Raw genomic sequence first — 12696 nt, forward strand, 5'->3', positions numbered from 1 at the left:
CTAGAGGTTTAAGCAACATGTTAAATTTTAGAAACTGATATATAGCCTACAAAAAATCCTCACATTTTCTTCTGACGTAATGATCCAAAACACGCGGATAAGCTTTATTGACAGTGAGTTGTGTAAATAAATGATAGCCTCCGAGGCATTATTGACTGTGTGTTAAGCAACACTTTGAGTCTTTTTCTGATTTCTCATTGGTTTGTTTGGCTTTGACCACAGAGAACTTAATCGAACGAGTGCATGTCAGGGGACACAATAAATCTATGATCCAATCCCACTGTTTGTGTGGGGTAATGTTACTGTAATTAAGCTCCTCTCCTGTGCATTGACGCTAATTACATGATATGAAGATTATAAGGCGCTGTGATGCTATATTTATTTCAGGGACTGTCGCACATAGTGTTCCATTTAAATTGAGACTCTTTGTATATGCTCCTGGGTGTAAAATGATTATGTAACTATTGGTGGTTTCTTTGTTAGCGCTTTACTTTCTCGCTTTGTCTCTGTCTCAAAGTTTAAATAAAGGACTTGTGCTCCAAACAAGGAAGACCTACTAACAGATAAAAAACTTAAAAGTGAAAATTATAATGTGTTGTTTATGAATCGTACCCCTCATGGACAGTACTAGTGTATAGTATAAGCAGTACATTAATGACTGATCTAAAATGCATTTGCACATTACACCTTACTCTCTGTTGTTGTTATTTTTAATTGTGTTTTATATTAATGTGTTTCAACATGCAAAAGCGCAGCATGTTAGTATGTGTATGTGTCCCAGCCCAGACCATAGACAGATGGTCTGGTCTTCCCCAAACTGAGACAGGAAACACAGCAATGACATCTCAGCTGGGGAGAAGCATCAAGCAAATCCTGCAAGCCTAAATACCATGACTGTACACAGTGTAACTCCTATACCTGATATAGTTGGTTATGCTAAGTATGCAGTTACATTTAATATGAAATTGCTTATTGTATAAACTTAAATTAATTGTACGTATAATTGAGAAGTAATGGTTAGATATTAAGGCCACTGTACAGTCACTGTCATTGTAATTCCACATTTATTTCTCCATATTTTTTTTCTTACACAATGAAGATTTTTTTTCTCTTTTTCCTGTCTCCAACCCACTAAAGTTGGCAGTCAGGTATTGCATAATATTCCTAGGACCTTGACTGTAAGCAGATTCTCTCATCCTGGATGAAATGCATCATTGTTACAAAAGCAAATCTTTTCATTTGATGCTGGAAACTGATCCACCAGAGCTATGGAGAATTTTTTTTTTTAAAACAAGTTGTTTGACAAAAATAATATTTTGCTTTGGCTACTGATATTTTAGTGCAGAAATAATAAAAGGATGCTGAAAAGGGAACATGTCTTTGGCTTGTTCCAGTGGCTTTGTGATTTAACTTTGTGCACAATTTATTAGATCCCAAATGTTTAAACCCATTTGTAATGTTAAATGCTTTACGATTATATTAAATTAACACATCTAAAATCACCCAACCATACAGAGATTTTGAGTACATGTGTATATTTTAAAAGCGAGATCCTATTCATTCCTTCATTTGACTCCTTTCAGAATAAATGTAATTTATTATGCGCACTTGTTTACTGCATTCCATATGACGATGCTGGAAATTCACAAAAAAAATCCAACTAGGTTATTTTAAACTAACATAAGAAATCACTCCTAGTGAAAACATGCATGGGCAATATACAACATTATTCAAAATTTTAGGTCACTTGACAAAAAAAAGAGTCTGATGCTTCTCATACATAAGCCAATCTTTGTTTTAAGAGCAATGCTGACCTCAGGTGGCTGATGCCTGTAACATAAAGATCTACTGCTTCATAGGACATGCCAGCATACCTTTGTAATAGAGGAGTTTTGTCTATTAAGTCTTTAACATAGGCGTATTTCTGTTTGATGAGTTTTAATCTGTCACGTTCACTTCAGTGGCTCTGCATTGATCTGAGAGCAGACATTAAAACAAAAAACAAAAACAAAAAAAGTGTTATTTTCAGTACCTCATAATATGAACTTGACTTAAAATATGCAGGGTTAATTACTCATTGTAAAATTTATGACACCAACAAAACAGTTATTGTTAGCATGCATTTTACTTCTTAAAAGAACAGTCTGTGTGTGTGTGTTGGTTTGGGAAATAGTGAATGCGTTTCTCCTTGCAATGTTGTAAACAAATGATCATTTAAAAATAAAATAAATAACTATTGTACTGTAAATTAAAATAATCATAAGAGATTAATTTGCAATTAAACTCGGACTTCATCACGTAACGTCTAGCAACAGTCTGCTGTCTCATTATTTGGTATTGCAGTTCAAATATTGGTCAGTTGGTGGCAGTGTTGTTATGAACTCAGAAAGCGATTGTGTAGTCGACCAGACGACGAACTGACACAAATGCGATCAGAGGCTGACACAGATAAAGGTTTAACTTTATTTAAACCTTTTGGGGCGGTTTCCCGGACAGGGATTAAACTAGTCCTCGACTAAAATAAATGTAAGAGCTGTCCAAACTGACAACAACTTGCACGGACATATCTTTAAATACATCAGTGCCATTTGTTTTGCCTCAGAATGCACAAGTAATATTTTGGTAAGGTATGTTTGTTGAAACTATAGTTATATTTCCCAATTAAACTCAGGTCTAGTCCTAGTTTAAGCTAATCCCTGTACGGGAAACCGCCTCACAATCTTATAAACACAACTAATGCACACATAATACAGCAAGGTACGATTTGTATCACGTAAATGTTTTTTTTACGCTTGCACAAAGGTCAAACATTGTAGTGCATTTATAGAGTGTCTTCGAGGTCTAAGTGTATCTACATTAATATTTAAATAAAGTAGTTCGCTACTTACAGTGCCGATGCATAAAGTCATATAGTTGTGCTATTTTGGTTGGATGAAACCCTTCAAAAGAAACTATTTAAAAATAGTTTCAATTAATTAAAATATTACTGGTCCAGATCCTATTCAAAGCCTACTTACTGGCAGTACCATCAAATAAATTAACACAGATGTGCTATTACTAAAGTGCAACTTTATAAATACTGAGCATGTACAAAATACCTTTTATTTATAATACCAAAATACCATTTTAATTTATAAAATGAAATGCTTGTTTTTGATGTAACATTGGTATATTTGTGTTTGCCTTTCCATATTAAGAAAGTTTGCTGATAGGCAAAGTTAAACCCATGTTGTCATTTTCTGTCATTTTGTGCAAGGTTTGCAGAGTTAAAACAAAAAAGATAGGGCCCGTGGGCGATCACACTGGGAGCTCTCCATGGTCCTGATTCTGTGTTGCACTCTCATTGAGCCGCAGTTTGTTATATTTTCTAATGCGCCCTTTTGTGTTATTGTAAATAAAAACAAACGTTAAAAATGCTCGTTCCTTTGGTAAATCTTCTAACATGAACGCACGAGAATGTTAGACATTATAAATCGTGTTAATTGACCTGAGAGGTAAAGTAATTCTTTACAATTTCAACCTTTCTACGTATCATTTTTACGTAATTCAAGAATTTGTGCAGAACGATCTATCGCTTAATTTACACTTTTTTTTCAGCTGCCTGCTTCATTTTTTCATTTTGTCAAATTTGTCTGGGTCTAAGTGCACGGAGAGACAGTATACATATAGGGACCACTGAGGCCCTGACAGGTCATTGATAGCCAATGACAAAGTATAACCATACACCGTTTTGGCAGAAGTTTTAGGGAATGCGCAATAAAGGCACAACTGACAGCAATGCTGCACAACATCGTGGTGCAGTCTAGCCCTGTAGGTTTTGCAGAGAAAGGAGAGATTGTAGAAGATGGCGCATAAATGAATGACTAACTAATATAACAACTTCACACCTTGTTTTGTTTATAAAGTTGTCTGCAACAGTCCTGCAAGCTTAGTCTACCAAATTAGACTTTCAAAAAAAAAAAACATTATGGAATGTACACTTGCAGCCTTAAGAATAATGTAGCAGATTTATAGCGTATTAAATACGCATCATTCTGAACACCTGCCCCCTGGATATGTATTTTAAAACAACAATAATTCAGTAATAATGTAGAAAAGCTTTTAAGAAAGAGGCAATAAAACAAAAAGTGATTATTGCATATTTATTTATTGACGTGTCGTGAACCACAATGAACCATGAACACACTACATCTTGTTCTGCATAAAGCTGCTACTTACCTCTTCACAGAATCAATGGCATAAATAGATTTCAGAATATCGAGAGATTTAAGTGAAATGTACACAAATGTAATCTAATTTTGTTAAGTTATATCATGCATATCTTGGACCATACTTGGCAATAATGTCAACTGTCCCCTCCTAGCCTTGTAAACTGTGTTAAATAATCAGAAATTCTTGATGTGCACACTTTTCACATTATTAATTCAGAAATATTTGACACTACAATGCGAACTAATATAAATAAAATAGTGATTTTAAGTTTCATTAAATAAATTAACTTTTAGGTGAACAATTATAAAAGTACTTAATGGTTCTACCTTATTATTTGTGCTATTTTAATTATTTAAAATGTTTGTAAATTCACTTCTTGATTTAACAGATTAAGCCGTTTAAATTCAATTATTTTAATTGACCATAGACTGCGCTGATCAAATGCTGTATGGATAAAGTTTTCTTGCATTTATGCAAAGGCTTTTTGAAAGGTATATAGGGCCAAAAACAAAATTGTTCATAAATTACCTGCCCCTAATTTGAGTTGCGTTGAGAATAAATTACAAATGTAATTGTTCTCAGGTGAAAGGAAAGGACAGCTTCCAAAGAATCAAAATACCCCAATAATATAAAATATTTTTAGCAGGCCTTCTTCTCGAAGCATTTGTACACATGCACACCGACATAAGTTAGATTTCGTATCTCTGTTTAGAAAGAACTGTGTATTAAAAACAGCTAATAACTTTATCTGCTCTTTCTGCGGTTTATGGCAAAATAACGTAGCAATTAAAATTGTGCGATCAGCTCGATTGTGTTTATTTGTAAGATACGTTGCTAAACCCAGTAGATGGCGCACTCATACAGCAAAATATATAGGTAAATTCACGACACTTTGCAGCTTGAATCCGGTTGGGTGAGAGTATAAAAATCATCCACTTTATCCACGGTTTGCGGTTTTTTATTGTCAAACATCATCGTCGGCAGGATTAAACTATCGACGCTAAGTGACAGTCAGTGACTGCGCAAAGAGATTTCATAATAACACTCAAAACGTGAAGCTATACAACGTGAATCCGAAAACTACTCTAACGGTGAATACAAAACGATTTAACAACGTTATCATGTCTATCATCAACTTCAATGTACTATTTTGAAAGCACGTAATCTAGTTCTTGTGTCTCCAAATAATGTCCACCGCCGCGAGGAGGCCCTCAACGCATCTATTTAGGCTATTTGATACTGGGAATTCAATCAATCAACATTTGGAAGTAATAAAAAATGAAATATATTCATCATATGAAATAAAGACTACGAGTATGCATAAAATAAAACTTGGATATAACATTAATTCAGTTAAAATGTTTTTTTAGTTCTAAACCTAATTTCGTATGGATCTCACTTTAGTGTTGTCATCGATTAGCTTATACCCGCGCAATTCTCGATGCTTGAGATATTCTTCTCTTGGCATTCACCGCGTGCCTTAATTGTATGGACATTAAATCAAGGTCCGCTGTGAACACGCAGAGTAAGAACTCTAGAACGCGCGCATGGCAGTCACGAGCAAAGCCCCGTTAGTCGAGCCCAGTATGACACTCAAATTTCGCGCCCTGACATGCACACTTAGACGCGAACTTGCGAAAAAGATTGAGATTTGAACATAAAACGAACACTTTTACTTAAACCTGCTTACCTACCTAATATTGTGCATTTAAAACACATTTTAGATCAACCAACACCCTAATAAACGATATAGCACACACCATGCTAAATTTGCACTAGACGACCCACTGAACATCGTTCCGTCCAGCACTTTAGTGATGTGGTCCATGTGTGATAAGGTTGTTACCGCACTCTCTTTGCTGCAGTTTGAAGAGAGATTAATGACGTGCACCATGCCTAAGCTCACACAATGGAAAATAAGTCAATCGATACATAGAGTGTACACTTGCGCTCAATACCGTTTTCCTCTTGGGTAAGAAAAACGAGAAAATACATATTTGCTTTGTGTCCATGGGTTTCTTCATTCGGTGTTTAAGTAGGCGCTCTTGTCCCTTTGTTCTTGATGTATTTGAAGAAATGAGCAATTGAGCCATCACGTGAGAAAGACTACTGTGTCACATCAAAAATTGTGGACAAAAACCCTTGCTGTACGTGCGTGCTTATATATAAAAGCGCACTTTCCTGATGTTTCCACAGCTGAGATGCTGCATCTCCTCTTCTCTATGCAAATACGCCCTCCTTCGCGGTTTAGCGCCGATGCACAATAGCGTTCCTCTTTTCGTTCGGTCGTATTGCGAAGAAACGTTAACAAAACGAAGAAATACATCAAAGCAAAACGTGCATTTCAATGAAATCCCTATTATTCGTGTGCTCTTTTCGGTTTCTGTTCTGTCCAATGACTTTGCGGAAGCTATGACGCTGGAGGTCTGTTCTTGACGATGACTTGCTTTTTCCCTCCATTCAAAACACTCTGCATCCCTCGGTAAATTTCATCCCCAGACGAGCATGCAGTCACCTCCGGCAAGCAATGGAGCCGGTTCCCCCCGACCTATCCCTTTTAATCTCGATCGTCCTCAGGCAGCGGTTTTTCGGTCCTGCCCTGTGTGTTTTTTCAGCCTCTCTGATCCAGTCTCGCGGATTAGAGGTCCTCTCTTCCCGTCCCAGACACGCGCAGCCTTCTGCTGATTGGGCTCAACGCAAGCGGATTACATTGGGACATAATGACGTCATGGCCCGGGCCCAAGTTCTCTCCCATTAGCCAAAGCCTCATCAACGAGATGTCCTTGAAATAGCGCGCGACTGACATTCTGCAAGGAAGAGCAGGACGTGCATTATGGACAGTTTTATTGCTTTGACCCTGCAAACGTGCTTTCATTCATATTTATAACGGAAATATTTAATGTAAAACAGTTGAACTGTCATCAACTGTAAAAAGTACATACCTGTACACATAAAAAAGGGTTCTTTAGAAAATAACATTTTAGGATACAGTATAGTGTTTTCGATATAATGTTTCAGGAATGTGCCTTTCTGTACTTAGCGAGGAAAAATCATCAGGGATGTACAATATTTTGAGTGCCAAGTGGGTGCAAATGTATTCGTTTGACAACTAAATAATGTCAACAAACACGATTTTGTTTCCGAATATGTTGCGTTTTAGCATACACTAAAGCTTTAAGAGTTTTGCTTCACTAATGTCCACTCAAAAATAATTTCTTAGGTTGCACCATGGAAAGTGGACCATTTCGCTGTTGGCGTAATTGTAGTTCTCGAATGCAGATGTTTTATGTCTGCGTTTTCGTTATACATTTCTGTCAGCTATTAAACTTACAGTGTTGTGTTTATTTATGTGTACTATCCTGCTACATTTTTTTTCGATCTTTTTTACTATTTTATCTGATTCTATTATTTTAAGTTATGTTTGTTTGTTTGTTTGCTTTGAGGATGTTTTAATAAAAAAATTATTGTAGAATTGTTGATATTTTTAGTCACAAAGGTCCCCCTTGTTCTCATATGAAGGATTTAATATTTTTAAACTTATTTGAGCTATTAGATACTATTTCATAGACATTTATTTTTTGACTTGTGTTGTATGTATAGCTTATTTTTACCCCTCCATTCGCTCTTATCTCAGCAAGACATTGAATACTGCATTAAAGAGAAAGCTAAGCAGTGAAAAGATTACAATTATATTTCTATTCGTGTAATTTGGTTGTTTAAAGATTTCCCCTTATTAATATTTTTTAATGAATTATTTTTAATTGTCTTGTGAAAGATAAAAATCCTAAGTATGTTTTATAAACAATACGAGTTTCGTTGACTTTATTTATTTATTTATTTATTATTACTGTTTGTCGTTTTAACCCAAAGTACAGCATCTTTTAAGCGTCTTTGACCTCAGTGACATTGGCACTAAATTAAATTATTGTTACCAATGTTATTTTTATAAATGAAAAAATAAATAAACGCACAAGAAATATTTAGCATATTACTTTAAAGTTCCTGAGCATTGGATTTTAAGAGCTTTTTAACCCACATCTCCTAAGAGAAAAGCTATAAGTCCCATGGTTTTTAAGATATATTCGAAAAAAAATAGTCTACACGGATACTTTTTACTGAAGACAATGCTCCGTATTTTTTTTTTTTTTTTTTTTTGCATTAGCTTACCACAATGATTTTGTCCGTATTTTGTTGTCATATTGCTGTCATATTATTAAGCCAAATCTAAACGAAAACCAAGATTCCAGCACAGAAATGCGGTCCAGTTGTGATGGGCCTATAAGCTTCAAAAGCAAGAAGTATTTCCTTCAAACGAAAAATTTGAGGTGATTTTAAACGCATGTTTTGCTTCTTTTCTCGTTTAGTGGTTTCAGATTTTTTGCCACGCAAATCCTGACTCTGAAGGCCTTCCTGGCTCCAGAGGTTAACGATGGCCACCCGTCCATAGCTGATGGTGAGAGGAGGACTAAAGGAAGAGAAAAGACAGAAACTGCGCGCAGAACTCCGTCAGTAGGTAATTTCTCTTCGGCCGAGCGGCCTCCTCGTCTTAATGCGTGAAGGAGGAGCCGTTCAGTTGCATTACAATGACATTCAGTCCCAATTCATTCAGGCGCTGTCTAACGGTCTTTGGATAGAAAATCCACCCCATCGGGGGCACCCTCTCATTACGCCCCCAATCCCAACACACACTCACTACAATAGGCTCAACAAAGGGCTAGGGAGCGGGCCTCAGTGCTGCGCGGCCCGGGCACTGAACTCTGGGTTCCAGCGAGAAAATACGTCCTTCAGTGTTGATGTTACGAACAACGTGTTAAAGTGTTTTGTTGTTTCAAAAGGCCCATACTCAAACGATTTAAGAAAAAAGACGTCACACGCGTTAGTTTCATTAGGGTAATAAAGGTGAACAAGCCTAGCCATAGTGCTGTGTGTGTGTACAAATATTGCACGTCAGTTGGGGTTGCTATTTGCCTATTTTGTCCACGTGGTTAAAGCATTCGTCATCTTGGTAGCAAGCAGTACAGGAATTGTTGATATGATTGATTTGGACTACTGTGGTGGAGCTTGTGGGAGCACAAAAATGCACGTAAACAATAAGAGAGAATGCAAAGTGAAAGTTATGTTTACCTTTTTTACAACCTCTTATATACTTTATTATTATATACTTGCATCAGCCTCTTAGAGAAATAATGATTTAATGTCAAAACTAATTGTTGTAGGCTAATAGGTTTGTAATAAATGACCAAAAAAGTTACTTTAATAGGCTATTTGTAGAAAAAATAATAAATATGACAATTTGTCACATTCAAATTCTTTTATTATTAGGCATAATTGTATTATTATTATTATATTTATTAATTTTATTAATTCATTTATTTTGTAGTGGAAAAAAGTTTTTTTTTTTAGAAATGAGAAAATGTTATAAACAACAAGACGAACGAAGAGGTAATACAATGTGCGTCGTTTTTATCTTTACGCTTTTCGCCCTGTGTGTCTCTCTTGTAGAATTGTAAAAACAACAACACGGAACGTCTCAAATTTATTATTATTATTATTATTATTAAGTATCGTTTTTGCTGTCTATAATGCATTTTCAGAGTTTTTCCCAGAGAAATCATACCGATTTTCGAATTGACGTTGAAGGCGTAGACAGGCACAGCTGGGCGCTTTACTTATGCTGCTATTCAAGCAGAGGACGGAAAGGTCATTTCTCCGGACCGGTGCGCCTGGGAAACGCGCTGAACACGACCCCTGCGTGTCCACTCATTCTAACGTATACACGCATGATCTCCATACTTTGCTTTTTAATTATCAGAGATCATTCTCTGCCGTTTAAAATGACATATACCTGTTGGAAGTCCATTGGTTAGATTTTAAATCAATGCACGATTACGGTAAAGTCATAAAACCTCTCTTATAGTGGTTATTTTGCGAAAGGAAAAAGGTATAATGCCTACTTGTTTAGAGAGGTATGGTAAGGTGTAACTTTGCAAACATTTCCTGAGAGCAGAAGCAGAAGGACCCTCAAGTATTGTCTGAAGAAATAAAGAGAAACACCCTCACAAAAGAATCCATTGTCAAGCCTGAACAATCTGCGGGGCCTCATAAGCTGTCCTCCACAATCAAGATGGTGGCCAATGATTTCAATGCAAGTGGGGCCTGCACTTTCCAAATGATAATCATATAGCGCACACACATCCATATAGTACACTACTGTACTCAATTTCAGACAGTTGAGGTGTGGAGTTTTTTATTATGAAAATAGTCAGAAATAGCGAGAAAATAATAATGTAAATGTATATAAAATTGCGAAATTTTTAATAGCCTACTTAAATATATAGCCTATGTTACATCGAAAACGTAACAAAATTCGTTTGCACGGGATTTTGACCAATTTTCTCCGATTAAAAGTTTAGACCAAATTGTCTTTTGTTCTTGTCCGTCGATTGTCAAGTCTGATCATTACATCGGTAAAATTCTGGAAATATTATGATTCTCTGTAAAACGAAAACATTTGTAAATGAAAATGTTTTAGCATTAAAAATACAATAATAAAAAATAAATGAGTAAATGCAAAAAATGTAAAAGCCCGTTTTTTTATTTCGAGCGCTAGTTTAAAAACCTCATTGTTGACATGCTCGTGCTAGATCTCTTTTATGGTTTACTTCATTCTGAAATACTATATTTGTTAACATTTTTCTTTAGCTGCTAATTAGGCAGACACCTTGTTACACACACACACACACACACACACACACACACACACACACACACACACACACACACACACACACACACACACACACACACACACACACACACACACACGCACACACACGCACACACACACACATTCTGGTTTCCATGTTTTGTGGGGACATTCCATAGACGTAATGTATTTTATACCACACAAACTGTAGATTCTATTCCCCTTACCTACCCCAATCCCTAACCCCAACCATCACACAAAACTTTCTGATACTTCACACTCTCAATAAACATCATTCTGTTTGATTTATAAGCATGTTTCCTCATGGGGACATCAAAATGTCCCCACAAGGTCACAAAAACACTGGTATTCCTATCTTTATGGGGACAATTGGTCCCCCAACGTGATAATTACCAGGCACACACACACACACACACACACACACACACACACACACACACACACACACACACACACACACTTTATTTTTAAAAATTACTAAGCTTCAAGCTGTAAAAAACAAAGCAAAAAATCTTCCTCAGTTTAAGCAAAAAAATGTTTTACTACAATACAATTTTTTTGTGTGACCTTCCAGCTTTAGCATCACAAAAGATACAACAGTCACAAAGGCAGTTACATTTTCTCATCTCTGTAAAAACCAAAAACGTAATCGAGGACCGTTTCCTTCCCTTCTTCCTCTTTGGCTCTTTTATTGTAACATGTCTCTGACCTGAGCAGACTGCATGACATAGAATATGACACAAGAATACATTCTAGCTGGCTGCATCTCTTAAAGGATTTCCTAGTTTTTTTTAACCAACCGTATGGGTGTGAGACTCAAAAGAGTCATGTAAATATATAAAATAAATGAAATCAGTGTGTTGTATGCATTCGGTCATAATGCTCCTCAGAATTATCGACACTTTGCCTCTCGAGGTACTCTGAGTGTCGATATCAATGCAGGAACTTCACTCCAGCTAATAAATGTCAACATCAGCAGCGATTGATCCGTTTGCACCACGGCTGGGACGGTATGACAGTGTTTGCCTGATCTAGCTGCTATCCGCTGCACCTTGAGTGCACCAAACTCATCCATCCGAATCTCTGATATATCCTGCAGGATGATGTTTTAACAAGCATGCAGATGTTTTTGCTGAGGCTGAGCGTGGTGGTCAAAATCCTCACCGTGTATAATTATTTATGTTTACACGAAAATGTCTCAGTCTTCTAAAATGGATGTGTATTCGTGCCTGTACACTGTAACTCCTGCATTTAATGCTTCTTTCTGCACATCCCACCTTGCCATTGCCACAATGAATTGATAGCCACTATGCTCATTTGTAAAGCCCTCATGCTCATCTGGAAGTTACATGACGTATTGAATAAATCAGTGATGGCTTCTTGGTTAACACTGTGCATTCCCAGTTTTACACAAACAGAATGCTGTCCTCCTTACAGTTGCCGGTTGTCAGAGCCATTAGCTCGTATACTGCGATGTCCAAAGATGGCTGAAATAATTCCCCTGTACTTAACTCTTTTTTTTACCTCTCTTTTTCTTGACTTCCCTCATAAAGCCATGTCTGGGTTATAAGTCTTATTGTAACTATAACCAACAGCCTGAAGTAACAGTACAATATACATGGTATGCACAACATGTTATATTTTTAATAAGAAAATAGCCAAATGATTTATTTGAAGTAGTATTTCAATAAGCAAATTCATCAAAGATGTTTCTTTTAAAATTATTCAAAATATTTCTATGCACACATACACATATG

Source organism: Paramisgurnus dabryanus, chromosome 21, assembly GCF_030506205.2.
Source record: "Paramisgurnus dabryanus chromosome 21, PD_genome_1.1, whole genome shotgun sequence".
In the NCBI taxonomy this organism is placed as follows: Eukaryota; Metazoa; Chordata; class Actinopteri; order Cypriniformes; family Cobitidae; genus Paramisgurnus; species Paramisgurnus dabryanus.